The following is a 27215-nucleotide window of genomic DNA, read 5'->3' as shown; positions in this document are numbered from 1 at the left end:
ACCAAGTATACTAGTATAGTGAGAAGGCCTCAAGCGTCAAGGGTTTTCAAGCCCTTTAGCAAATAGAGAAGCAGAAACCTGCATGTTATGTTTGTCTAAGACCAAACCAACATCAACAGCCCCAGCATCAGTTTCGGGATCTGAAAAGGAGATAGCTCTGGCTCTATCTATGGAAACAATCTCAACCTTCTTTGGTCTTCCCCGTCCAAAATCAGACTCATAAACCCCAGACCGATGTGAACCGGCAAGCATAAGCATTTTCTCACTGCTCACAGCAAACACCCTTGAAACCCAATTCTCTGCCCCATCCAAAACACCCTTCTCCAAACTTCTTATAGCTTCACTATTTGCATTCACAGCCACAACCAACCCATCATCTCCAAACAAGGCTTTTGTTTCGGCAATGCAGTTCCCAAAATAGTTTTTGAGTTGCAGGAGGATCCAAGCTAGACCGGCAGTCCTCTGCCTTGATTATGCAAACCCATGTCTAGGCACATGCTAGAGTGAAAGTTGACACTTGAACTAAACGAATATCTTGTTGTTTCTGCTCTGCCAATTTAGCCTTCAACAATTGCCTCGGTGTTTCTATATCTGCTGTTGTGATTTGAAAGGTGCCTCTGATGGAGCCTGGTGGGGCTTTCCTCTCCCAAAACATTAAGCTTCTATTGTTGGGACCGTCCTTATTTTGATACAGGTTCGAGTAGATTGCTCTCAGCTCTCAGCTCAGCTGGATCCTGAATAACTCTTATATCATAAAATTGTTTCAAATGATCAAGTAGCATTGAATTAGATTGTTCACCATGTTTGCAAATGTGAGCCCAAGATTTCGCAAACAACGTTGAAGTCTTGCCATATAGGATTGCGTGGTGCATGGAGGTCCCAATCAAAAGGCCACAGTTGGGAAAGACAGTGATCTACAATGCCATCACTGCAGCTTGTTCATGAGGTAGAAGTCAACACCAGACTCTGCTATTGTGAGCGAAAAGGTGTCGCCTTGGACATATCTAAGAACGGGTTTTTGGGAATTTTGAGGCCAAGTCATGTGTCCTGCTAGAGGTAGATAGTGTTGGAGGGTGTTAAAGAGTGAGGTTTTGAGTTTTGGGGCCAGTACAATATCAAAGAAGAGTTGTGTTGCAGAGGAAGTAGGCATTTCGTAGAAATAAAGGCACTGGACCGGCACAAACCTTAACCAACGGATGTCGAAGAAGGTAAGAGGAAAGGAACTTGGGGATGCGAATGACCTAGGTGAGGGTGGAGGAGGAAGAGCCACCTTACAAACTTCAACGACTTTAACTGAGCTTGTTGGGTTAATTACAGATCTCCTTGCTTCAAGGGAAAACCCTTTGATTCCATCATAAAGAAACAGAACGTGTGTGTTTGATTTTGCAGCTGCAAGTTCAAAGATTCATGATGAATAAATGACTCATCACAAAACGAAGAATTTGAATGGGTTTGATTGAGGAGTTTGAGTGAATTTAGCTAAATAAACCAGGGATTCGATATGGAAATATGTTTGGGATGGTTGCATCTAGATTGAATCTCTAGATTGCCTACGTACCCTTTTAAAGGGATCAAACCAACGTAGTTTGAAAAATTTAGAAATTAATGGGTAAGTGTGGCCCAATAATTTAGAGTTGGTGTCTTTGAGACGATTTGAAGATTTTCATAGATAGATGACCCAATAATTTAGAATTTGTATCTTTGAGATAATTTGGGGATTTTCATAGGTAGGTGACCTATGGGAAAATTTTGAAATTAATGGGTAAGTGTGGCCCATTAATTGAGAATTTGTGTTTGAGATATTTGAATTTAATCTCATTGGAATTTTCATGGGTAGATGACCCATGGGAAAAATTTGGATGGTTTTGTACCACTTTTTCTTTTTGTCAATGTCCCAGAAAATTAATGAGCAATTTTGATTAACCCACTAATTTTCTAAAGTTGACATTTGCACTTGGACCCAAATATGGCTACAAGGATTTTTTTTAACTAATCCATTAACCATATGATAGGGAATTTGGGCCTTAGGAAATTTAATGGGTAATTATTTGGGTTACCCATTAATTATATGGGCTTCTGAGAGTCAATGGATAATTATTCTCTGACAGCCCATGATCCTATTTTGGGCTTTTGATGTTTGTTGATAGTTAGCCCATGAGCATGGAGCCCCAAAAAAAAACTTTGGTCCAGCAAGCGATTAGCTATCCAACTCTTTACAGAGTTTGTTTCCAAGTAAAATCAGACCTTGCAATCCCATCTTTATCTGGAATACTTGTGATCAGTCCGAATTAAGAGCAAACACTGTTACTGTTCAGTCTTTAAAAAGGTACACGAAGTCACAATCGATACAGAGCCTTTGCAAACAAAAGGAGAAAACCAAAAAGAAAAACTGCCACAACACATCAAGAGGTTTCAGATTTTTTTTTTTGTCTTTTTCCTCATTTTTTCCTCTGCAACACCAAGTTTCTTGTGTCTTTGTTTTTCTTTTCTTCCAATCTCCAACAAAGCGGCGTTAGCCACCCTCTTCTTTGTTTTGCTTTGACTTTTCTTCTTCTTTTTATGACTGTAGCAAACCTCTTTTTTTTTTTTTGTTTATTGTCATACATCATGACATGTATATTGGTTGTTTGCTAAGAAACCAACAGATGGGGCATTCAATGCATAGGCTGCTCCAACGTGGCCCTTCCCAAGTTCTGCTTCTTTTTTTTCTTTTTTTTTTTCTACACCCATGTTTTCTTTTGGCTGGCACCATTCTCTCCCTTTAACCCAGCAACACCCACGAAGCGCTCAGCCACTTTCTTTCCCCTTTTTTTTAGTGGCTGTTTTCCTGCTTTAATTTTTTTCTGTCTGTTGTGATTGTGTGCCCAACAAGAGGATCATCTAAGAGAGAGAGAGAGGGAGAGAGGCTGTGACAGAAAAACATGGCCTCTATTTTCTTTTCCCCCTTTTTTTACAGATCTCCATTTTTTCTCTGCCTATTCTTTTCTTCATGACTAACATCCTTTGCATTTTTTGATGTAGTTTGCTCAGAGAGAAAAATAAAGGCCTTCTTAAGCAGAGATGGAGAGGAGTGGTGAGAGAGCCCAAGAGGTAATTCACGCTCTCTTTTTTTTGTACATTTTTTGAATTAACCCTCCAAACACCATTTCCATTTCAAAGGATTTCCTTTTGCTCGGCAGAGCTTTGTTAAACAAGAATCCTCTCATGGATTTGTTGTTCATGATTTAAGGGTTGCCACCCATTATGGATTTATCATCCAAGAGTTTTATTTGAGGGTTGCCACCCAATATGGATTCATCATCCAAGAAAATGATTTGAGGGTTGCCACCCAACAAGAATTAATTGACAGGATCCATATACCTGTGAAAATGTCTCCTCTTGTATTTGTGCTCCTGCAATTTTCCTTATGCAACAGTTTTCTTCTTCTGTCGTGTTCTCCTCCCTCCCTGTCCTCCTTCTTTTTTTCTTTAGTGCAGAATATTTATACTAAAAACTGAATAATCAGCTCCCCCAAAAATAGGAGCCACTAAACTCTCTTAAACGTTTTCATTGGTTTAGACCCCCACCTTTTTCCAAACTTCCCCCCCACCTATCTAATCCCACGTTCCAATATTTTGTGATTTTTGTGATTTTTTTTTATTCCAACACTGCAAACAACTATCTCAAGCCATGACCCGTTTAACCAATAAAACATAAAAGCTCATGAGTATACATAAAACTTCAATATTAGTGGATTAATTTTCTTTTAAAATTTATTGAGCCTCCCTCTTATTTACAGCAAACACTTTCGCTTCTTAAATTTTAGAGAGATGGATTAATGGCCTGCTACTAACAACACCAATATTGTCCACAACTTAACTACCTACAAAGCTCAATAAGTGTAGGGTTTTAACACAAAAGGCATCGGTGATATTAGTGGTTGAACCATTTATTATATATTTTATTTTATTTAGTCAAGTACCCGATGTGGAACTCATATTCTTCAACACGCTCCCTCATGTGGGACCATCACATAATGGGCTACACGCGGCGCCAAGTCCACATTGAAGTCAATCATTCAAACTCAACATGTGAACACCGTGTATTGGGTAAGAAGTAGGAGTAAACATTTAAGTCCAACATGTGAACATCATATATTAGGTAAGGGTAAAGGCCCAATTCAGGCCCAGTTAATCAACCCGCTTTAATACCATGTATATTTTATCCATTGGTTAGATCCCGAGCCTCTTCTTTTAGCATTCATGCATGTACACTCATTTGCAAGGAGCATTCATGCATTTACATGCATAAAAGAATATTGACCATCATATATTCTTTTAAATGCGTGTAAATACACGGATGCTCAATGCAGAGGCTCGAGATCTATTATAGCACTCTTTATAGTAGCTTTTGTATTTTGTTTTTTTTGTTGGATCTTGTCTATTATAGGCTCCTTGCAAAGGGATTGTGTTTGTGATCCTTTTTCATTGGACTTTCTACCATAATTTCTTTATCTAATGAAATTCAAGTTGACTAAATAAAAAAATAAAAAATGAACTTCGTGTATGCAAGTTCTTTTGCTTATCAAGATGAGTAGTCGAGTTCCCATATTTATCTCTTTCGAACTTTTTAGTTCTCATTGATGTCATCATATCCTCTTCTTTTCTTTTTTTCATCTAAAAAATAGAAATTATTATACTCAAATCGAAACGTTTTACACCAAAAGGAGACTCAGAGATTTTAGGGACATACAAAATGAGTAATAAGATCTCCTAAAACGAAGTCTTCAACAAAAAAAACTATAAGAGGAATTGGACCACATATATTTACAGAAAATTTAAAAATACTCATAAATATTTTTTAAAAATATTATAAAGGATTATTAAACAAATAATTCAACAAGTTTCATAAAATCAAAACCCTATGACGGGGTTTTATATTGATCAAGAGCTCATATTATATGAAATTTCAATGTATTAATATATATTAATATATTATGTTAGAGTCAATATATGACACATAATATATATAAATATATATATGTTGAAACAAGGAAAAAAAACTTGGGATATTTTGTAAAAGGTCAAAGGAGAGAGAAATATTTTTAAAAGAAGTTAAAATGGACAAAAATGTCCTTATTTATTTTTGGACTTCCTAAGGAATTTTTTATATTTGCATGTCTTTGGTTTGAAAATTAAGGGGTTTTTCTGTATTTTTTAGAAAAGTTTTGGCTTTTTTTAAAAATGAAAGTTTTTTTGTGGCCAAAACCTAAATTTACTAAAAAAAATTTGGGGGCCATATGCAATGGCCGATCTTGCACACCCGAAAGCCACCCATGACCAGAAGCTAAACCATTGAATGGCCATATATGGGTGAAATTCAGGTTTATCAAATTAATCAAATTTTAGTGCTCTCAAGTATACAAATTAGAAAATAGTATAGCTAAATACATATATTGTCCCACATAGATTTATTTAATTTTTAATATTTCTACCAATTAAACTGAAACTAATTTTAAATTGAGAAAATTTAATGGATGAAATTAATTTGAATTTGTAATTGAAAAACTAAAATTAAAGAAAGCAAAAATTAAAGACAAAAAACGCACGACATGAGAGTAAGAAAACCAAGAGAGAAAGACACTAGAGCATCCGATTTCATAGTATCCAATCCTACCCAATCCCTTATTACGTATACCAATTCCAAGTAACTTCCCTTATTGATGATCAATTTCCCTAAACTATTCAATAACTAGCATGACAGGACCCGACCCAATTTCTACTTTGGAATTCGAGCCAAGTCCTGTGCGTGTCCGACACCTGGCGAATGTCGGGCACAAAGGACCTTTTTACCATTCTTGTTTCAAATTCTTTTTAAACTCTCCCTTAGACTTCTGCCGGAATTTCGGCAGAGTCTCCCCTGTAATTTGACCAAACCCAAATTTTTCCACCTGTTAAACAATCAAATAATTTCACACCAACTGCCAGAATAGGATAACCACTTATTTGCCAGCTTCAGTTTTTCACTAAAACCAGATATCAGAGCAAATTCTAAAGTTCACAGGATTTCAAGAATTTTTCCACAAAACTCTACCTTACTTGGTGGTGCGGAAGCTAGGGATGGCCCGGTGGTGAATCATGCGCACTTCTACGGCCTGGGGGCGAAAAACAGGTTGAAAATGTGAGTGGACAAAAATAATGTTCTTGAAAACAATTTTATAAACGTAATAACCCCCATTTAAAAATAAGAAGGGATCTAAATCGAGGGTTTGTCTATATTTCAATACAGGGTATTCAAATAAGCATGTAAAAACCTACTGATGACAGTGCTTGTATAACTGAACAAATATGTAAAGATATAAATGCACGAATATCAAAGAAACTGATATAAAATAACTGAAAGTCATAATTGAATAAAAGAAAACTCAAAATCCTTTAAAAATACCACCTATTTGTACCCCTGTCATATCCGTCAATTCCCCTGGCAGGTCTCGGGCGTCACGCAGGCTACCCGAGCCGCAAACTGGCGAAATCAGGGGACTATGATCAGCCTGATCCGCCGGCAGGTCTCGATGACACCAAGTCGCCTCGAGCCGCTCTGGCAAGATACAGGGGACCGTAGTCAGCCTGATCCGCAATCCTGGCAGGTCTCGGGGACACAGAGTCAGCCGAGCCGCAATCCTGGCACTCACGGTCCGAGCGTCCCCGCAACTCATGAGGCAAAGTCAAGTGCACTGACATAAACTGAAATCGGACTGGATGTCCGTAGACATCGGTCCAACTCTGGGTAATCACCAAATAAAGTGTCACATCCCGGGATCAACTCCGCCATAGCACGATCTTGTCCGCTTTGGGCCCCTCCTCTCTGCCCGTACAGTTTTGTTTCTGGGAGCTCACGAGCAACTTTCCAGTGGGTCACCCATCCTGGGATTGCTCTAGCCCCCAACTCGCTTAACTTCGGAGTTGCTACGACTCCGAAGCCAGTGAGCTCCCAAAAGGCCTCGTGCTAGATGGATGCGGGTGTGCACATATAAGGCACATCACCCACTCTCCGTTGGTTGATGTGGGATCTTACATAAAGGGTGGGTACATGGTGGTTCTAAAATAAACTATTTTTTTTATAGAAAAATATAATAACTCACTGCCTTTATTGTGAAACTGAAATGTAACTGCTGTCTCCTCTGATAAAGTTCTCAAACTCTGCTTTTTATATTTCTGGAACTTCAGTAACTAAACGACACGTAAATCAAAGCATTGTACCGCTCAAATCACGTTCGAAATGAATAGTTCATAAAACTTCTTCAAGATCAAATAATGAAAGTAATTCCATATAAACTGATTTATAAAAGCTTATTTGTATAAAATCATTATAAAATCGTTTAAATAATCTCATTGATATAAATCATTTATATAACTCATGCATATAAGATCGTTTACGAAAGAAAGTCCACTCACTGATGGTCCGAGTTAATTGGACCCTTCGAAGGTCCCACCTGCAGGTCGACTGGACCTCTGGTGCCTGATTATCCAAGAATAATAAATCAATAAACTGCTGAATAAAAGAATTAAATTAAATACCCCGCCCCCGGCTCCTACGAATACGTGCACTCATTTTAAAGTTACTCTTATGCCCGCAATAGCTTTTTAGATAGTTAGAACGGTCTTAAGAGACCCGAAGCCTCACTAAGCGATAAGCTGCCAGATCGGCCGATCCGGGACCCCGTGGATTCACGGTTTCCGATGACCAATATGGACTTCTCTGAAGGTTCCTTACAGAGAAGGAACCATGTTCCGCGAATTTGGTCCGAAACGGACGGTCGGATTGGCCAAAATCGCATTATCACTTTAAATTCAAACCCTAGCCCCAGGGTTCGCGATTTCGGAGTATCCGGGACTCCGATTCGCAATCCGTCGAATCCTACATGATCCTGGAATCATGTAGTACGACATATCCAAAATTCAGCGAAATCCGACGATTTCACGACACTGCACCCAAGGATCGCGCGATATGGAAAATCCGTTAGGGGCTCAAACGGACTCCGAATCGAGATCTGCGAAATCCTACGCGCTCGTGACGACACGAGGATCACAAAACTGCACAGAGTTACTTCACCACCCTCGCCCGCGCGCCCCAGCAAGTGTGGGCAGATTTGGGTGTCCTAATCGATTTCGGGTGGCCGACAAATCTGGGAACCAAGACTCCAAACTCCTACTCTAGGTAAAACACCCCATTTGGAGTCACTTTTGTTCTTGGACATACCCCAAAAAGTGACCGGAAACAGTAGATCACTGCGGCCGAAATTTTGGCCAGATTTCAAGTCGAAAATTGATCGTTTTAGAGCTAAAATTGATCGAAACCCATACATCCATCAGCTAGAACACGAAAAATAGCTGAGAAACCATACTTTACTCGATCGATTTGGTGGAGAATTGAAGGAGAAAAATGAACTGGAAAATCGGGTGAAAGTCGGTGAACCTCCTTCGGAAATCGCGACTTTCCGACCAACTCCGGGCGGCCCAAGGGTGGAGGACGGTCAGGTTTTGACGGCGAGAGGGAGGCGGAGCCGACGGTACCCACGGCGGAGATCAGCTCGGCCTGTGGTGGCCAAGCTGTCGCCGAGAAGGTGAAGGGTCGCACGGGCTGGGTGCGATGGGAGGGAGAGAGAGAAGAGAGAGAAAAACTGACGGGAGAGAGAGAGAGAGAGAAAGGGATAAAAATCTGACTTTTTTCCAAGTTACCGTTTTGCCCTTCGCGGTATTTAGACCATAACTTCTTCGTTACAGCTCCGGTTCGGGTCTGCTCCGTGTCTACGGACTCCTTTCACCGTGCTCTACGCAACGGCGCAAGCGGAATTGCCAAATTCTTTCTTGATCAAAAAGTCAACTTTTTCCCTATTAAATAATGCGAGGGCAAAATTGTCTTTTCACTAGAAGATATTAATTCTACTTTTTAGATATTTTATTTCTTTTTAGATATTTTGTTTTGGGTTATTACAATCTACCCCCCTTATAAAAATTTCGTCCTCGAAATTTACATCTCTGTCATTCAAGGAGGGGAGAAGGGCTACTCCTGTATTTGCTACTCGGGCTATTATACTGTAAATATCACTGAAGGCTAAATACTTTCTATTCCAAAATCTGAACTATTTGTTTCCCACACATTCTATAATTTCATTAGATCTGATACAGCTAGGATTTGGCTCCCCTGCTTCCTTAGATCTCACTACGCCTTCCTCAGGCGATAAATGACGAAGAACACCCAATTGAAGATCCTTCTTCTAGTATTTGCCAAATCCTGGGTTACTTGAGTCTTTTTCTGCTTAATCCAATCAGGTTCTTTATTTCCTACAATACTTCCAGATTTCAATAAACCTTGCTTAACATTCCATCTTCATACTTGGGTGATCCATACTATGCCTCGTGTAAGGCATCTATTGGTAGCATCTCAGTTATAGATATCAATAGCAAATTTTAGATTTGTACTCCACGGAAGTCTGACAGCTGTCACTTGAGGCACATTCTCAAAATGATAACTTTTCACCCCAATTATTCTGAAACTGCAGTATACAACATCTCAGCCACTCATTTAAAGTTTGGGGCATTCACTTAAATCAATCATCTGTCATGGGTGAATGGCAGTATTAGACTGCAATTGAGTTCCAAAAAGCGTCTTTGAACTGAGTTCAACGGAACATAGCCTGGGATTGTCAATCTCAAACAATAGAGATTGGTACTCAATAAAGTCTGACGATCTTTTCTGTGAAAATCTTTGCCGGTTTGTTCAAACTACCCTTGGCTCTCACTGGCAGAACTTATACAGACTTGCTGAATCGATCCTTAATTTCCTATACGCCACTCTGCTTTCTCTAGGTTTAAGGAGGTTGAACACAATTTCCATCATAAGTTACTCCCGCCTCCCTTCAGAAGTCGGGAGTTACTGGAAGAACCTTGTTGATTCCTGTCGCGGAGCTATTGCTTACTGACCAACTCTACTATTCCTTTCATCATAAGAAGCTCCTTGTAAGATCTTCATTTTGAACCTTGCTCTTCATGTCATATAATTCAACCTTTTACTCGTAAAAATCAAATCAAGATTCTGGAATTAACCTGCAAATATTCAAGTTCTTTAGTACTGATTTTTCCTGACAAGTGGTTAACAGTGCTTCCTGATTATTTGTATCCAGCTCAACTTTTGTCCTACTATCGCTGATAATCTATCTCATTCGGAGATAAGCCACTTCTCCTGAGAATTTCATACTGAATGTATCTATAACCTCTAACCATTTTCTCCGTCTCAATTTTCTTCCTCCTAGATAAATACATATAGTAATCCTTTATGATCTGTAAGGATCTGGCATACTTCCCTATAAAAATACTGTCATTAACCTTACTAAACCCGACTTACTGTGGCCCGTTCCAAATCATGAATAGAATGCTTCGATTTATGCTTCTTTCATTCTTGAGATGCGTAAGCACTCACTCTACCATACTGCATCTGTACAAACCTCAATTTTATGACAAATAATACTGTAGCATACCAAGTTCTCCCTCACCTCTTGCAGTGCTGAAATCGAAGTAGTGGTTGGCCTGTTCTTAAGTTTAACATCATCCTCTTCACACTGATCTGACCACACCAATTTAACTTTTTTTTTTTTTTTAAAGGATGAACAGTGTCGCCATGGTGGATAACCTTTCTACAGGGCGACAGTAAGAATCGACTTACCTATAAAATTCTGTATCTCAGTAGCACTGATTGGTCGTAACTAAATTTGCTACTGCTTCAATCCTTGAAGATCAACAAAATACTTTTAACCGAAATTATGTGTTCCAAGAAACTCATTCTGTCCATCCAACATGCACACTTACTAAGCTTGGCATAAAGTTACTACCTTCTCAAAGTCCACCACCCAAAGTTCAAATACTTCTCATGTGCCTTCTGTTTCTTCGAATACACTCAAAGGTTATCTAGCTACGCGATCATGAGGCGATCTCAATACCGCCCAAACATTCTGTTCACGGAGGGTCCAAAATACTATTGGCACATCCCTTAATTCTTTATAGTATGACCAGGAACTCAAAGTACCCATACCTTATTCTCTAATTCATTACTGGAGTTATCCAAGCCTCAAATCACTTGTTAGAAAATCTCTTAGCACTCCTTAGCTCATTAAACAATTCCTTACTGTGAAACCATAGACGCCTAGTTCCGTACTGTAATCTTATCCAGCTACCTTGAGTCCGTGCATAACTTCATGATGATATCTCCTTCCTTGAATAACACTAGAACACCTCAATAAAAACAACGCTAAGCTGAAAGGCCCTATTTGCTGTCAATTCCTACCATTGAGTCTTTAGCTCCTTCAACTCATTGGTGTCTTTTTGTACTTCACCCAAGAAATAAGCTTCATTCCTGGAGCGAACTCAAGAATAGACCCAATTTCCTAATGAAAAGTAACTCTGCAATATGGTATCTGGTCAAATCCATCCAACCCTAGAATAATCTCCAGTCAACCATACCAAAGGAGAATTCAATCTGTAACTGCAGTACATAATGCTCATGCCTTTTACTAAAACATGTCATACTGTCTATCTGCAGGTTTAAAACTATTACTACATCCCTTCAGCTGACTGCTTCCTCAACTAGCCATATTGATCTGGGCCCATTACTAAACAGAGCTCCCATCAACTGTGGTATTTCCTGTAACTTACCTTGCATACTTGTTTCGTTGCAGTAATAATCTTTTTATGCTGAAGAAACAGCGACAACCCTTTTTAAAAATAATATCCTCCAGTTGTACCTCACTAGCAAGGCTCGGAACGATCCCTGCCATACCTGACACATTAAGGCAACTTCTCCTATTAGGGTCTGACAACAATTGTTTTCCAACACTCCTGGCTATACTAGTCCAGAACGATTTCCAATATTACTATTCTGGCTGGTACTTCCACTGAAACTAACTCCAAGTCAATCGCCTCCTTACTTACAGCCACTTGGTGATCTGGAACTGTAATCACCATTATAGTTACCTCTCTTAAATGTTTCCTGATCAGTATTACTTATATCCAAATACTGTGCATAAAGTGCACCCTATGGTCTACCCATTATCTGGCTAGACAGACATTACCACGGCTCCAAAGTTAACTAACTACTAACTGATCACAATATCTTGGATGGAGGCTTTTAACCTTATTGCAACTAGGTACTACCTCTTACTTAACAATCTCTATTGGTAGAAAACCATACGTGAAACCTTTTTCTCATATGCGGGTCCAATCATTATCCCCTATTTGGCTGCAAAAATTTCTGCCTCCATACCTTTTGCAGACTTGTAGACAAAACTGACTATCACATTCGGCTCTGAAATACTTATCTCATACAAGTCAAGGATTCTAGTATTGTTCTTAACCAAATCTCATCAATACTCTATTCTTCTGTGGAACAATCATGACCTCTACGATCTACTCCACTTCCTTAATATGATTCTCCTTTACTACTGGGTACCACAATTATTCCCAATTTATAGCTCTCAATCCTTTTTACTTGATCCACCTATCTCACGGATGGATCTCTGGCTGACTGAAGTCTGAGTGAACAACTCCATGGTCTACTGAATATTTGGATCTCCCCGCCTGCTCGATATAGTAAACAAGGCTCCTGACGAGCCTCTAACGACAGATTACTTTACTGGTTCAGATACCGATACAGTTCCTGTCCAACTTGGGAATTGCATCCCCTTACGTTGGGGTATCTGTCTAATTTCCCTACGGATACCACCACCATTTGGGCCCAACTTGAAAAGAAAACAAGGATGCACAGAGTGAAGTCTACAGGAAGTAAAACCTATGCTCTAATACCAAATTGACAGGACCCGACCCAATTTCTACTTTGGAATTCGAGCCAAGTTCTGTGCGTGTCCGACACCTGGCGAATGTCGGGCACAAAGGACCTTTTTACCATTCTTGTTTCAAATTCTTTTTAAACTCTCCCTTAGACTTCTGCCGGAATTTCGGCAGAGTCTCCCCTGTAATTTGACCAAACCCAAATTTTTTTCACCTGTTAAACAATCAAATAATTTCACACCAACTGCCAGAATAGGATAACCACTTATTTGCCAGCTTCAGTTTTCCACTAAAACCAGATATCAGAGCAAATTCCAAATGTTCATAGGATTTCAAGAATTTTTCCACAAAACTCTACCTTACTTGGTGGTGCGGAAGCTAGGGATGGCCCGGTTGTGAATCCTGCGCACTTCTACGGCCTGGGGGCGAAAAACAGGTTGAAAATGTGAGTGGACAAAAATAATGTTCTTGAAAACAATTTTATAAACATAATAACCCCCATTTAAAAATAAGAAGGGATCTAAATCGATGGTTTGTCTATATTTCAATACAGGGTATTCAAATAAGCATGTAAAAACCCACTGATGACTGTGCTTGTATAACTGAACAAATATGTAAAGATATAAATGCACGAATATCAAAGAAACTGATATAAAATAACTGAAAGTCATAATTGAGTAAAAGAAAACTCAAAATCCTTTAAAAATACCACATATTTGTACCCCTGTTATATCCGTCAATTCCCATGGCAGGTCTCGGGCGCCACGCAGTCTACCCGAGCCGCAAACTTGCGAAATCAGGGGACTATGATCAGCCTGATCTGCCGGCATATTCCTCGATGACACCAAGTCAGCTCGAGTCGCTCTGTCAGGATGCAGGGGACCGTAGTCAGCCTGATCCGCAAGCCTGGCAGGTCTCGGGGACACAGAGTCAGCCGAGCCGCAATCCTGGCAGGTCTCGGGACACCAAGTCTGCCAAGCCACAAATCCTGGCACTCACGGTCCGAGTGTCCCCGTAACTCGTGAGGCAAAGTCAAGTGCACTGACATAAACTGAAATCGGACTGGATGTCCGTAGACATCGGTCCATCTCTAGGTAATCACCAAGTAAAGGGTGGGTACATGGTGGTTCTAAAATAAACTATTTTTTTATAGAAAAATCTAACAACTCACTGCCTTTATTGTGAAACTGAAATGTAACTGCTGTCTCCTCTGATAGAGTTCTCAAACTCTGCTTTTTATATTTCTGGAACTTCAGTAACTAAACGACACGTAAATCAAAGCATTGTACCGCTCAAATCACGTTCAAAATGAATAGTTCATAAAACTTCTTCAAGATCAAATAATGAAAGTAATTCCATATAAACTGATTTATAAAAGCTTATTTGTATAAAATCATTATAAAATCGTTTAAATAATCTCATTGATATAAATCATTTATATAACTCATGCATATAAGATCGTTTATGAAAGAAAGTCCACTCACTGATGGTCCGAGTTAATTGGACCCTTCGAAGGTCCCTCCTGTAGGTCGACTGGACCTCTGGTGCCTGATTATCCAAGAATAATAAATCAATAAACTGCTGAACAAAAGAATTAAATTAAATACCCCGCCCCAGGCTCCTACGAATACGTGCACTCATTTTAAAGTTACTCTTATGCCCGCAATAGCTTTTTAGATAGTTAGAACGGTCTTAAGACACCCGAAGCCTCACTAAGCGATAAGCTGCCAGATCGGTCGATCCGGGACCCCTTGGATTCATGGTTTCCGATGATCAATCTGGGCTTCTCTGAAGGTTCCTTACAGAGAAGGGACCATGTTCCGCGAATTTAGTCCGAAACGGACAGTCGGATTGGCCAAAATCGCATTATCACTTTAAATTCAAACCCTAGCCCCAGGGTTCGCGATTTCGGAGTATCCGGGACTCCGATTCGCAATCCGTCGAATCCTACATGATCCTGGAATCATGTAGTACGACATATCCAAAATTCAACAAAATCTGACGATTTCACGACACTGCACCCAAGGATTGCTCGATATGGAAAATCCGTTCGGGGCTCAAACGGACTCCGAATCGAGATCCGCGACATCCTACGCGCTCGTGACGACACGAGGATCACAAAACTGCACAGAGTTACTTCACCACCCTCGCCACGTGCCCCAGCACGGGGGGCAGATTTGGGTGTCCTAAGCGATTTCGGGTGGCCGACAAATCTGGGAACCAAGACTCCAAACTCCTATTCTAGGTAAAACACCCCATTTGGAGTCACTTTTGTTCTTGGACATGCCCCAAAAAGTGACCGAAAACAGTAGATCACGGCGGGCGAAGTTTCGGCCAGATTTCAAGTCGAAAATTGATCATTTTAGAGCTAAAATCGATCGAAACCCATACATCCATCAGCTAGAACACGAAAAATAGCTGAGAAACCATACCTTACTCGATCGATTTGGTGGAGAATTGAAGGAGAAAAATGAACTGGAAAATCGGGTGAAAGTCGATGAACCTCCGTCGGAAATCGCGACTTTCCGACCAACTCCGGGCGGCCCAAGGGTGGAGGACGGTCAGGTTTTGACGGCGAGAGGGAGGCGGAGCCGACGGTACCAGCGGCGGAGATCAGCTCGGCCTGTGGTGGCCGGGCCGTCGCCGAGAAGGTGAAGGGTCGCACGGGCTGGGTGCGACGGGAGGGAGCGAGAGAAGAGAGAGAAAAACTGACGAGAGAGAGAGAGAGAAAGGGATAAAAATTTGACTTTTTCTCAAATTACCGTTTTGCCCTTCGCGGTATTTAGACCATAACTTCTTCGTTACAGCTCCGGTTCGGGTCTGCTCCGTGTCTACGGACTCCTTTCGCCGTGCTCTACGCAACGGCGCAAGCGAAATTGCCAAATTCTTTCTCGATCAAAAAGTCAACTTTTTTCCTATTAAATAATACGAGGGCAAAATTGTCTTTTCACTAGAATATATTAATTCTACTTTTTAGATATTTTATTTCTTTTTAGATATTTTGTTTTGGATTATTATCTGGTTACATCAAAAGTATCTTTACATGCAATCCTCTTTGGTATCTAGATGAATTCAACACATAAGCTCTATGAAAATTATGCAACAATCACACAAACCCTAATTGCATGGCATCTACAATTAGTCATTCATGATATCAATTGCAAGAAACAAAACTCAAGTTAGGTTTAGCATCTACTCTAACCACTAATTCAACCTAGATGGTGACCAAACATCCAAACCAAATTAAACATTAAGTGCAGCAAAAGATACTCTCTCTCTCTTTCTTTTTTTTTTTTTTTTCTTTTTTTAAAGGAAAACTTGAAATTAATATTAACTAACTCTAACAAAGAAAATTAATTCCTCATAATCATATTTGAAATCATGATGAAAAATAGCATAAGTTTAGAAAAACCTCTAATTTATCTTCCCCTTCTCTTGCCACACTCTTCTTTCTCCTCTTCTCCCCTCCTCATACACCCCCCCCCCCCCCCCCCCCCCCCAAAAAAACCCAAAAAAAAAAAAAAAAAAAAACAGCAAAGCACTCTTATGTAACTCACAGCGAGCAAGTTCAAAAAGGGAAAGGAATTCTAATCCTACTTGGACTACAAGTCCTTTAAAAAAATAATAATAATAATTAAAACTCCCAAAGCCACTTTCCCTACACATCACTTGCATCTTCAACTCATCCCATGCCTCACGTCACCAAGTTCATACAAAATTTCCTTATTTTGCTACAGCACAACCACGTCACGTTTGGTATGGATTGTTGTTATTCTAATTTGTGAAAATTGACTATCTTATTGATAATTGTCAAACAACCTCTACCATTATTCTTCTCATTTTTCATGATTTAATTACCTAAAAGTAAAAACAATGAATTGTAGTGCACTTAACCATTCTAATCACACAAATGTAATAGAAATATCATTAATTATATATAAAAATATTAACATATCAAAGACCTTCATGTGGAGACACAAAATTGAGTTACTCACAACTTCTTTAGTTAAAAATAATAAACTTGAAAATTATGGGCAATGGTGCGACGTCGGTTTGTAATAAAAGTTGGCATGATGAGTTGTCAAAGTAGTTTTATGAATACGTCTCACATAATGGTTTGTCAACTTGTCCTTTTTTCATTGTGAATTGGATACGGAGACAAGTGAATCCGAGTAGGGCTCACGTTATTGGAGGCTTGCAGCTTTAGCCAAATCAAGGGTGCAATCATTGTGCGAGTGGCGTCCCATCATGGTGGTAATGTGTAGGTGTTTGGCCCAGACGCCCGGGGTGGTTTTATCCCTACATTTATTTTATTTACTGTATGATGTAGATTCATTATTCATACAATTTATTTATTGTATAGTGTAGGTTTATTATTCATACGACACTATTTATTTAAAAGTGTGGTGCGGGTTTATTGTTCACACAACTGTCTTTACTTTTATTTAAAAGTATGGAGCAGTATTAGTGTCCATACAAGCACATTTACTTTATTGTTGTATGGTGCGGAATTAATTCCCATGCAGCATGCAATTTATTTTACCGCACATTTAATTTTATTTAAGGTATGGTGCGGGATTAATGTCCATACATGAGGCAATTTAATTTATGAATTCACTTTATTGCACATTTACTTTATTATTTAAAGTATGGTGAGGGTTTATCGTCCATACCAGCGATTTATTTACCAGCAATTTATTTACAAGTAGTTTATTTTATGGATTAATTGTGCAGTATGATGAGTTCTTATTGTATACAGATCAGGACTAGAAGTTCTTTGATCCTCATCATACAACTACACCAAGACTTGAAGATCCTTGATGATGATATTGATATGAGAGCTAGCAGTCTCTCCGGTACTATACTTGTAAACAAGAGATCGGACTTGAAGAGCCTTGATCCTTGACATGTAAATAAGGACCTAGAGTTCCTTGATATAACAGTACCGTATTGGTTAAAAGTGTCGTACACATGAATAATAACTGTAGTGGCAAATGTACTATACACATGAATAGATACGTATTCATGACCTGATGAATAGTACCGTATACATGAATAGTGACATATGCATAAATATTAACCATTTTGGGTAAACCGTCACTATATACAAAAGGGAACATGTAGTTCCTTAAACTCATGGATGATCAATTAAATAAGATACCAGAAGTTCCTCAAAATATGGACAATTATGTAAAAAGTCCCGAAATATGTACTGAAAATTGTAAAAATGTCCATACAATGAGAATATGTGATTTTGGCTTGAGGTTCAAAATCTAATAGTGTTGAGAACCTGAAGTTCCAACAATTAAATGGACAACCCTTGAGGTATTATTGCAGATTGTGGTATGCCACATATTTCTTTGGCATAAGAAGACGATGAATTTAATAAAGTTCGATTCTGTTATAATCGACACCTCAAGGAAGAAATATATTTTGTGAATTCTGGTTGTTAAGAATACACCGTGAAAAGGATAATATCAGGATAAACCTCAAATGATGAATTGAGGCTCCCTACATATTTTGTTATATCATATGATCTGGGCCGGAAGCCCATGGAACCCAATATATGAAAATCATAAACTTGAAGTTTTGAGTATATAGTAGTTAATGCTCTTCACTACTATATTACAATATTATCATGACTCTTCCTCAATTCATATTTCATGCCTATTTGAAAAAGGCAAATAAATTCTAAGGTCGTGTTTAGCCCAAGTCAGAAGTTCCGGACTCACATTCATTGAAATATGTAATTTGAGAGATTTGATGTGGTTATTTGAACCTATAAGGCACAATGTTCCAAACCGTCATTTTGAAAAGAGGTGAAAACCATAGGTGCAAGTTTAAGAATTTGCCTAATTATTATAACAGGAAAGTCTTAGAAAAGCTGAATTTTCAGAAAATGGAGAAGTTGGGTTGAAATGCAGTTACTCCAATCAGGTCTTGCAAAGGCAATGTCTATAGACGGAAATGTGTCAATGTTTTCAGGATCCCAATATCTTCTCGGATCCCCATATTCTCTTTTTCTTTTCCAGATTTCAAAACTTCATGCGGCCTCCATTAATGTTTGTCGGCACTTTCGGCATTCTCAAGAATTATTTTCGTCAAACCGATCTTGCTTTGCGGATTTCACGGAGCTACTTTTTCAAAAGCACCCCGAGAACCTCGCGAATTTCTGTCGTTAATTTGAAATTAATTGGATCTACCTATTCCTCTTATTTGTGTATAAATGTGTTACTAACGAAATTTTCTTTGCATAAGACACCCAGTTTTCTCCATATCTAGTGATGCAATATCCACCTGTTTTTCCTATCAGTGAGCACTCAATGTGCTTGAGAAGCGAGACTATCTCTGATCATCCATTCAGGAAGCAAGACTATCTCTGATCACGTTTCAGCTAGATCAGGGAATTGTAAGGACGACCACGTACTCTAATCTCCTGAGGTTCTTCTAAACTAGGAGAAATGAGAGTTTGTTGTCTGCTCTCATCAGCTTCCTCACCTGATTGCTTACCTTACCTTGCAATCAATATCACAATTTTTTGCATTTTTTTCTCTTTTATAACTCTCTATTCATAAGGGGTTTGATTTCTTTAGAACGAATATCCAAAGAAAGAATTTATGAAGTGATCCTAACTCTGAGGGTTATTTGTTTTTTACAGAGAGAAGAATTGTGATTTTTGCTCTTGCATGATATAACTAGATCATCAAGAGCTACATTATATTTACTGGGCCCATACGAGTTTGAATGATACTTGAGAAAAGTTTCTCCCACCTAAGGATGTAAGCAATACTTGTGTTATTTTATGCTTATACACTTATTTTGATGTTTTGTAAAACATCTTGAAAGGTAAACAAATGAGGAGATAAGGTCGTTCCAGAAGAACGTCATGCAAATGATCATTCCAGAAGAATGGCTTGTATCATTCCGATATGTATCCATGAAGTATTAATGCAAATTTTACAGATTGCAAGTTGGATACATTGATAATACACTGCACATATTAAAATCCCATAGGAACAGAACATGGGTATAGCAATGATTAATATGATGCACGCTTGTTGCGTAGCAAATGATATGGATTGAAGTCTCGAAAGGACAATCCTTTAACATGTCAATATTGATATGGTACATGCCTAATGCGTAGCAGACATGTTTGTATTGTGGCATGCATGCAGCATGACAGATATATGGGTTATAAATGTTCCAACTCCCAAAATGGAGATTATCCGCGCCCTACTGTAAAATAACTCTCCATTGGAGGTTATGATCCACATTCTCACATAATTCATCTTATAAGGGATGTCTGTCTGGAAAGAGACAATAAAATTCCCCTGAAGTGGATTGGGTACCCAAAAGCAAAGAAATGCTTATAATTGATGCATGCGCATGCACATGTGAATGATGGGATCACGAATTGATGAATGACAATTTTTGATTTTGGAGTAACTACTCAAATCATCAATGGGCTGTATTAATTGGAACCACGTTCAATTATTAATTGTCAACAATATCACTGGCCAAAATGGAATGAGGCAATTCCATTACAAATGAGAATGAACGTGAAAGAACAAACCCATAGTACGAACCCCAAAAGATGTTAATACTAAAAGTTATACTTGGGTGTTCGGAATAAAAGGGAATATACCCACTTTGTATGACAAAATGTTTCTGGCATAAACAAGGAATGTTGGGTTTCCCCATATTTACATATTCAATTGTGCCCTCTTTACTGCACATTTACAAAGACCAACATGTTATATTTAAGGGTTATTAAATGCACAAAGCATATCTCCAGAAGTGATTCCCTAAAGATGTATAAATAGCGGGGTTAAAGTTATATAATGTGTCATAAAGTTTAATTCCTTTTAAACAAATTCCTTGAAAGGATTGCAATTGCATGAAGCATGACAGGACCCGAACCAAATTCCGCTTTGGAATTCGAGTCGAACCCTATGCGTGTCCGACACTTGGTGAATGTCGAGCACAATTGACCTAATTGCCCTTCCAATTAAAGGTTTTAACCTTGACTCCTGCCGAAAATTCGGCAGAGTCTCCCCTGTAATTTGCTCAATCCCAAAATTTTCACCTGTCAGAACGAGCAAAATATCCATACAACCAACTTCCAGCACTTCAATATTCAAGCCAAAAGTTCCAATCTCACTCTAGGGCAATATATCAGAGCAATTCTAATAGTTTACAGAGAAATGAACCTTTTACCAACCCACACTTTTGTACCAATGTGGCGAGGAAAGCGAGATGGCCCGGTGGTGGATGTCTTGTGCATGCTACAGCCTGGGGGCGCAAAACATTTGAAAATGTGAGTGGACAAAAATAAAGGTTCATAAAATATCTATGAATATATTAACCCCCATCGTAAAAATAGATAAATAAAACTGAATACGTACTTCAAATTTTAAAGCGTACTAAACTCAAGGCATTCTATGTAAATATATTCAGGCTGGATAAATCCCACATACAAGTACTGAAATCAAAGTATGCATAAAAATACTGAAATCAGATTTACATAAAAGCACTGTACTCAAACCTTGTATAACAGCACTGCAATTATATATAAAGCTAACACTCGGATGTACCCCTGTAATTCCGTCAATTCCCCTGGCAGGTCTCGGGGACACAAAGTCTATCCGAGTCGTAAACTGGCAGGATACATGGGACTATAGTCAGCCTGATCCGCTGGCAGGTCTCGATAACACACAGTCAACTCAAACTGCTCTGGCAGGATTCAGGGGATCGTAGTGAGCCTGATCCGCAATCTTGGCAGGTCTCGGGGACGCAAAGTCAGCCGAGCCGCAAATCCTGGCAGGTCTCGGGACACCAAGTCAGCCGAGCTGCAAATCCTGACAGGTCTCGGGGACGCCAAGTCAGCCGAGCCGCAAATCCTGGCACTCACGGTCCGAGCGTTCCCGAAACTAGTGAGGCAATGTCAAGTACACTGACGAAACTGAAAATGGACTGGATGTCTGTAGACATCGGTCCAACTGAGGGCAATCACCATAGCTGGGTACATGGTGGTTTAACATAAACTGATTTTTAAAAAAGTCTGATAAATCTGAGTTAGGCTGCTATTTCTGTATCATAAATCTCAAAGTCTGCTGTCTAAATAACTTTAGTATATTCAACTAAGCAGTATAGAATTAAAGGGATTTTACGATACAATTCAAGCTCGGAAAACATGCAATAACACTTATTCAAGATCAAATATGAAATTTAATTATAAAAATCTTTTAGAAAAGAAAAGTCCACTCACTCATGGTCCGAGCTAGCTAGACCTCCTGTAGGTCTCTTTTGCAGGTCTGCTGGGTCCCGGGTGCCTGGGTAAATTATCAGGAATATTTAATTAATAAAATTGCTCGGTATAAGATTTTTAAGTAAAACCCTGACCCCCGACTCTAAAAGTGCGTGCACTATCTTAAAGCCCACTTAGGCATTTTAGATGTTTAAAATCGTCCAAAAAGACTCGAGACTTTACTAAGCGATAAACTTCCATCTTGGTAGATACGGGACCCTGTGGGGTTCACGACCTCCAATGACCAATCTAAGAGTTCCTTTAAGTTCCTCACCTTTAAGGAACCATAAGTTTGGTCAGAAACTGACGATCGGATTGACCACGATCGTAAAATCATACAATTTCCAAACCCTAGCCCCAAGGTTCGCAATTTCGGAGTATCCGAGACTCCGATTCATGATCCGTCGAATCCTAGTCGATTCTGAAATTATCTGGAACAACATATGCAAAATTGAGCGCGATCCAACGGTTCGGTACTATTAAACCCGGGAATCGCACAATATGGAAAATTCGTTCGGGGCTCAAACGGAATCCAAATTGAGATCCGCGAAATCCTACGCGCTCGTGACAACATAAGGATCGCAACAAGATAAAGTACCACTGGAATACCCTCACCCACGCGACCCAGCACACGCCTGCAGCGATGGGTGTCTAAAGCGATTTTGGCTCGCCGGAAAAACTTCAAATCATGGCTCCAAACTCCTACCCTAGGTAAAACACCATATTTGGAGCCACTTTTGTTCTTGGACCTACCCCAAAAAGTGGCTGGAATTGGCCGAAAACATAGGCCGAAAATCGGCTGAAACTTCAATCTCAAAAATCAGATGGCTACACTACAAATCGAACTAATCTGACTCAACAGGCAGCTAGAACAGCTCGAGAGGATCAAGATCCATATCTGGGTCGACGAAAAAGGTGGCCGGAGGACGGAGATCGACGGCGTTGAAGTTCCGGTGAGTTCCCGTCGCTTCTCTGCAATTTTCGGCCAGCACAGGCCGTGTTGCCGGCGGAGAAGGGTCGGGACAGGTAGGGGACTCGACAGCGGTTCCATCGACACTGGTTCCGTGGCCGGTGGTGCCCTGTGGCGGCGCCGGCAATCGCTGGAAGGCGATGGCTGTTTTCGAGAGGAGAGAGAGTCGTGAGAGGAGAGAGAGAGCTGAGCGGTTTTTATAGATCCAACTTTAAAATATTTACGGTTATGCCACTGTGACTCTTTTGACCATAACTCTCTCGTTACAACTCCGATTCGGGCCACTACGTGTCTATGAACTCGTTTCACCGTGCTCTACGTAATGGCGCAAGCAGAATTGTCAAATTCCTTCTCGATCAAAAAGTCACCTTTTTCTTAATAAAATATTCCGATGGCGAAATTGTATTTTCCCAAAGTAAAATATTCCTTAATTTATGAATTTTTTTTTTTGGTTTGGGTTATTACATCCTCGAAATTTACGCGCCTGTCACTCGTACATGGGGAAGGTACTGCTCTTGTATCTGTTACTCGGATTGCCATGTAGCCTTTTTCGCCGAGAGCTAAACATTTCCCATTACCCAATTTGAACTGGTTGTTCCCCATAAGTGGAAGCAGTTTCCAATTCTGCAGGTTATTCGTCTAATATATTTCTTTCTTTTCTACCAAATTTCCAAACACCACTAGCCCTGCTTACCATTTCATCTTCATATTGAGGTGGTCTATACTATTTCTCATATGGGGCATCAGTTAAAAATAATTCAATACTCGTCTAACCATAATCAGTTGAGGCACACTCTAAAAGTAGTAACTTCTCATCCCAGTCACTCCGAAACTGCAGTACACAAGCTGTTAACAAACCTTCTAAAGTCTGGATTATTCTCTTAGACTGACCCATCCGTCTGGGAGTGAAATGCATTAAGTCAATCCTTAGTTTCCCTACTCTCCATCCTGCTTACTCTGTGCTTGGGAAAGTTTAGCATAAAATCTATCGTAAGTTACTTCCACTTCCCTTCAGGAGTCAGAAGTGGTTGCAAGAACCCTGATGATTTCTATCACTCAGCAATCGCTTGCTGACCAATCCTGCTATTCCTTTCATCATAAGAGGTTCCTAATAGAATCTCCATTTTGAAACTTCACTTTTCATATCATATAATTCAACCTCTACTCATAGGATTCAAATCAATTCGTGCTCTTAGCATTGGTCTTTCTTGAAAAGTGGCTAACTATGCTTCCTGATTAACCAGATCTAGGCCACTTTGAGTTTCCTCAGTCCTATCATTACTGATAAATGTCTCTCTCGGAGATAAGCTACTGCTCCTGCGGATTCCCTGTTGAGTGTATCTGTAACGGCATTAGTTTTGCCTGGGTGATGTTTGGTAGTATAATCCTAATCTTTTATCAACCCTGACCATTCTCTTTACCTCAACTTTAGTTCTTCCTGTGTGAATAAATATCGTAACCTTTGTGATCTGTAAAGATCTGGCATATCTCCTCACTACCACCAATTTCTAAGACAAACACTACTGCGGCGGTTCCAATTCATGAATAGGATACTTCGATTCAGGCTTCTTCAGTTGCCTAGACGCATAAGCGTTCACTCTATCATGTTGTATCAGCACAACCCAAATCCTTGTTGCAAAATGACACTGTAGCTCACAAAATTCCCACTAATCTCCTGAAGTACTGAAATCGAAGCAGTGGTCGGCCTGTTCTTGAGTTTAACATAACCCTCTTCACACTTATCTGACCACGCCAATTTAACTTCTTTCTTTGCCAAAGAGATGAGCGGTGTCGTCCTGGTGGATAACCTTTCCACGGAGCGACAGTAATACTCGGCTTACTTAGAAAACTCTGCATCTTAGTAACACTGGTTGGTCGTAGCCCATTTACTATTGCTTTAATCTTTTGAGGATCAATAAAAATGCCCTCTGCAGAGTTCATGTGTCCCAAGAAACTCACTCTGTCTACCCCACATGGACACCTGCTGAGGCATATAGTTGTTTTATTCTCAGAATCCACAACTCAATGTTTAAATATATCATATGTGCCTTCTGTCTCTTGGAATACACCAAAATGTTATCTGGCACACAGTCACGAAGCGATCTCAATAATGCCAAAACACTCTGTTCAAGAGAGGTCCAACTGCAACTGGTACAGTCCTTAATTCTTATGGCATGACCAGGAACTCATAGTGCCCATACCTCATTCAACACGCTGTTTTAGGCATATATTCCTTTCTAACTCGTAACTGGAGACATCCAAGCCTCAGGTTACTTTTTAGAAAATCCCTTGGCATCCTTTCGCTGATTAAACAATTCCTTACTGTGAGACAATGGACATCTATTTCCACACTGTGATCTTGTTCAATTATCTTGAGTCCATGCATAACCTCATGGTGACATCTCCTTTCTTAAATAACACTGGAGCACCCCAATGAGAAAAACTAGGCTGAATACACCTCTTCGCTATCAACTCCTGCAATTGTGTCTTTAACCCCTTCAACTTGCTGTTGTCATTCTGTACATTACTCGAGAAATAGGCTCCGTTCCTGGAGCGAGCTCAAGAATAAACTCGATCTCCCAATGAGAAAGTAACTTTGAGGTACATTTTTTGGCCAATCAATCTAACCCTAAGATGACATCTAGTCAACCATGCCAAAAGGGGATTAAATCTGTAACTACAGTAGGTAATGCATATGCTTCCTGCTGGGACATGTTATACGCTCTGTTTGTAGTCCTGGAGCGTCCACCACATCCCCTCGGCTGACTGCTGTCTCGCCTAGCTTCACTGATCTGGGCCCACCGCTGGACAAAACCTCCATAAACTGTGGTATCTCATGTAATCTACCTGCATACTTGTTTCGATGCAGCAGTGATCTTTCTATGCTGAGGGAACAGCAAACCATACTTTCGAAAAGATCTAGACTGTCCATAATAATATCCTCCAGTAGAACCCCACTGGCAGGACCCGGAATGGTACCTACCACACCTAACACCTTAGGGCGACTTCTCCTGCTAGATTCCAACAACAACTGTCGTCCAATATCTCTGGCTACACTAACCCAAGATCGGTTTTCAATACTACTACCTTGACTGGTACCTCCACCGGGACTAAATCCAGGTCGGTAGCCTCCATACGTGCGGCCACTCGATGATCTGGAACTATAATTACCACTGTAATTACCTCTCTTAGACATTTCCTGATTAGTATCACCTATGTCAAAATGCTGTGTACGGAGTTCACCCCGTGGTCTGCCCATTATCTGACTGGGGCAGACATCACCACATCATCAAAGTTAATCAACCACTAACTGATCACCATACCTCGGGTCGAGGCCTTTAATCCCATTGTAACAAGGTGATACCTCTTACTTTCAGTCTTTATTAGTGGAAAACAATATTTAGACGGTTGAAACTTTTTCTCGTACTCCGATCCAATATTATCCCTTGTCCAGCTGCAACAACTTTTGCATCCTCACATTCTGTAGACTTATGGATCGTATTGACTATCAAATGCGGCTCTAGTCAAAGGATCCCGGTATCACTTCTTAACCGAGACCTACCAATATCCTACTATTCTGTGGAACAGCCATGACCTCCATGATTTGCCCTATTCCTTTCAATCCATTCCTCAGTTACTGCTGGGTACCACCACTCAACAAAATTTGTAGCTCTCAAATCCTCTTTGCTTGATCCACCTATCTCACGGATGGATGTCTAGGCTACTCGATCTTAGCCAAAGCTTGAGCTAACAGCTCAAAAGTCTACCGGACGTTAGGATCTCCCTGCATACTAGGTACAGCAGGTACGGCTCCTGACGAGCCTCTAACAAACAACTACTCTACCGATTCAGATACTGATGCAAGTCATGCCGGATCTGGGGATCCCATCCCCTTACGTCGGGACAACTGTCTAGTTTTCCTACTGACACCACCACCATTAGGGCCCATTTTGAAAAGACCACGAGAATGCACAAAGTGCAAAGTCTACAGGAAGTGAAACCTTGCTCTAATACCAAATTGACAGGACTCTATGCGTGTCCGACACTTGGCGAATGTCGGGCACAATTGACCTAATTGCCTTCCAATTAAAGTTTTTAACCTTGACTCCTGCCGAAAATT

General features: G+C 40.0%; 1 pseudogene; it reads right to left on the bottom strand.

The window, feature by feature from the left end:
* Positions 1–36: 36 nt before the first annotated feature.
* On the bottom strand, positions 37–26354 carry LOC117621980 (annotated as a pseudogene).
* Between the last annotated feature and the right edge of the window lie 861 nt (positions 26355–27215).

Source organism: Prunus dulcis, chromosome 3 (assembly GCF_902201215.1).
Source record: "Prunus dulcis chromosome 3, ALMONDv2, whole genome shotgun sequence".
Taxonomy (NCBI): domain Eukaryota; kingdom Viridiplantae; phylum Streptophyta; class Magnoliopsida; order Rosales; family Rosaceae; genus Prunus; species Prunus dulcis.
The sequence above is the reverse complement of the archived record's forward strand: the minus strand, read 5'-3'. Positions and strand labels throughout refer to the sequence as shown.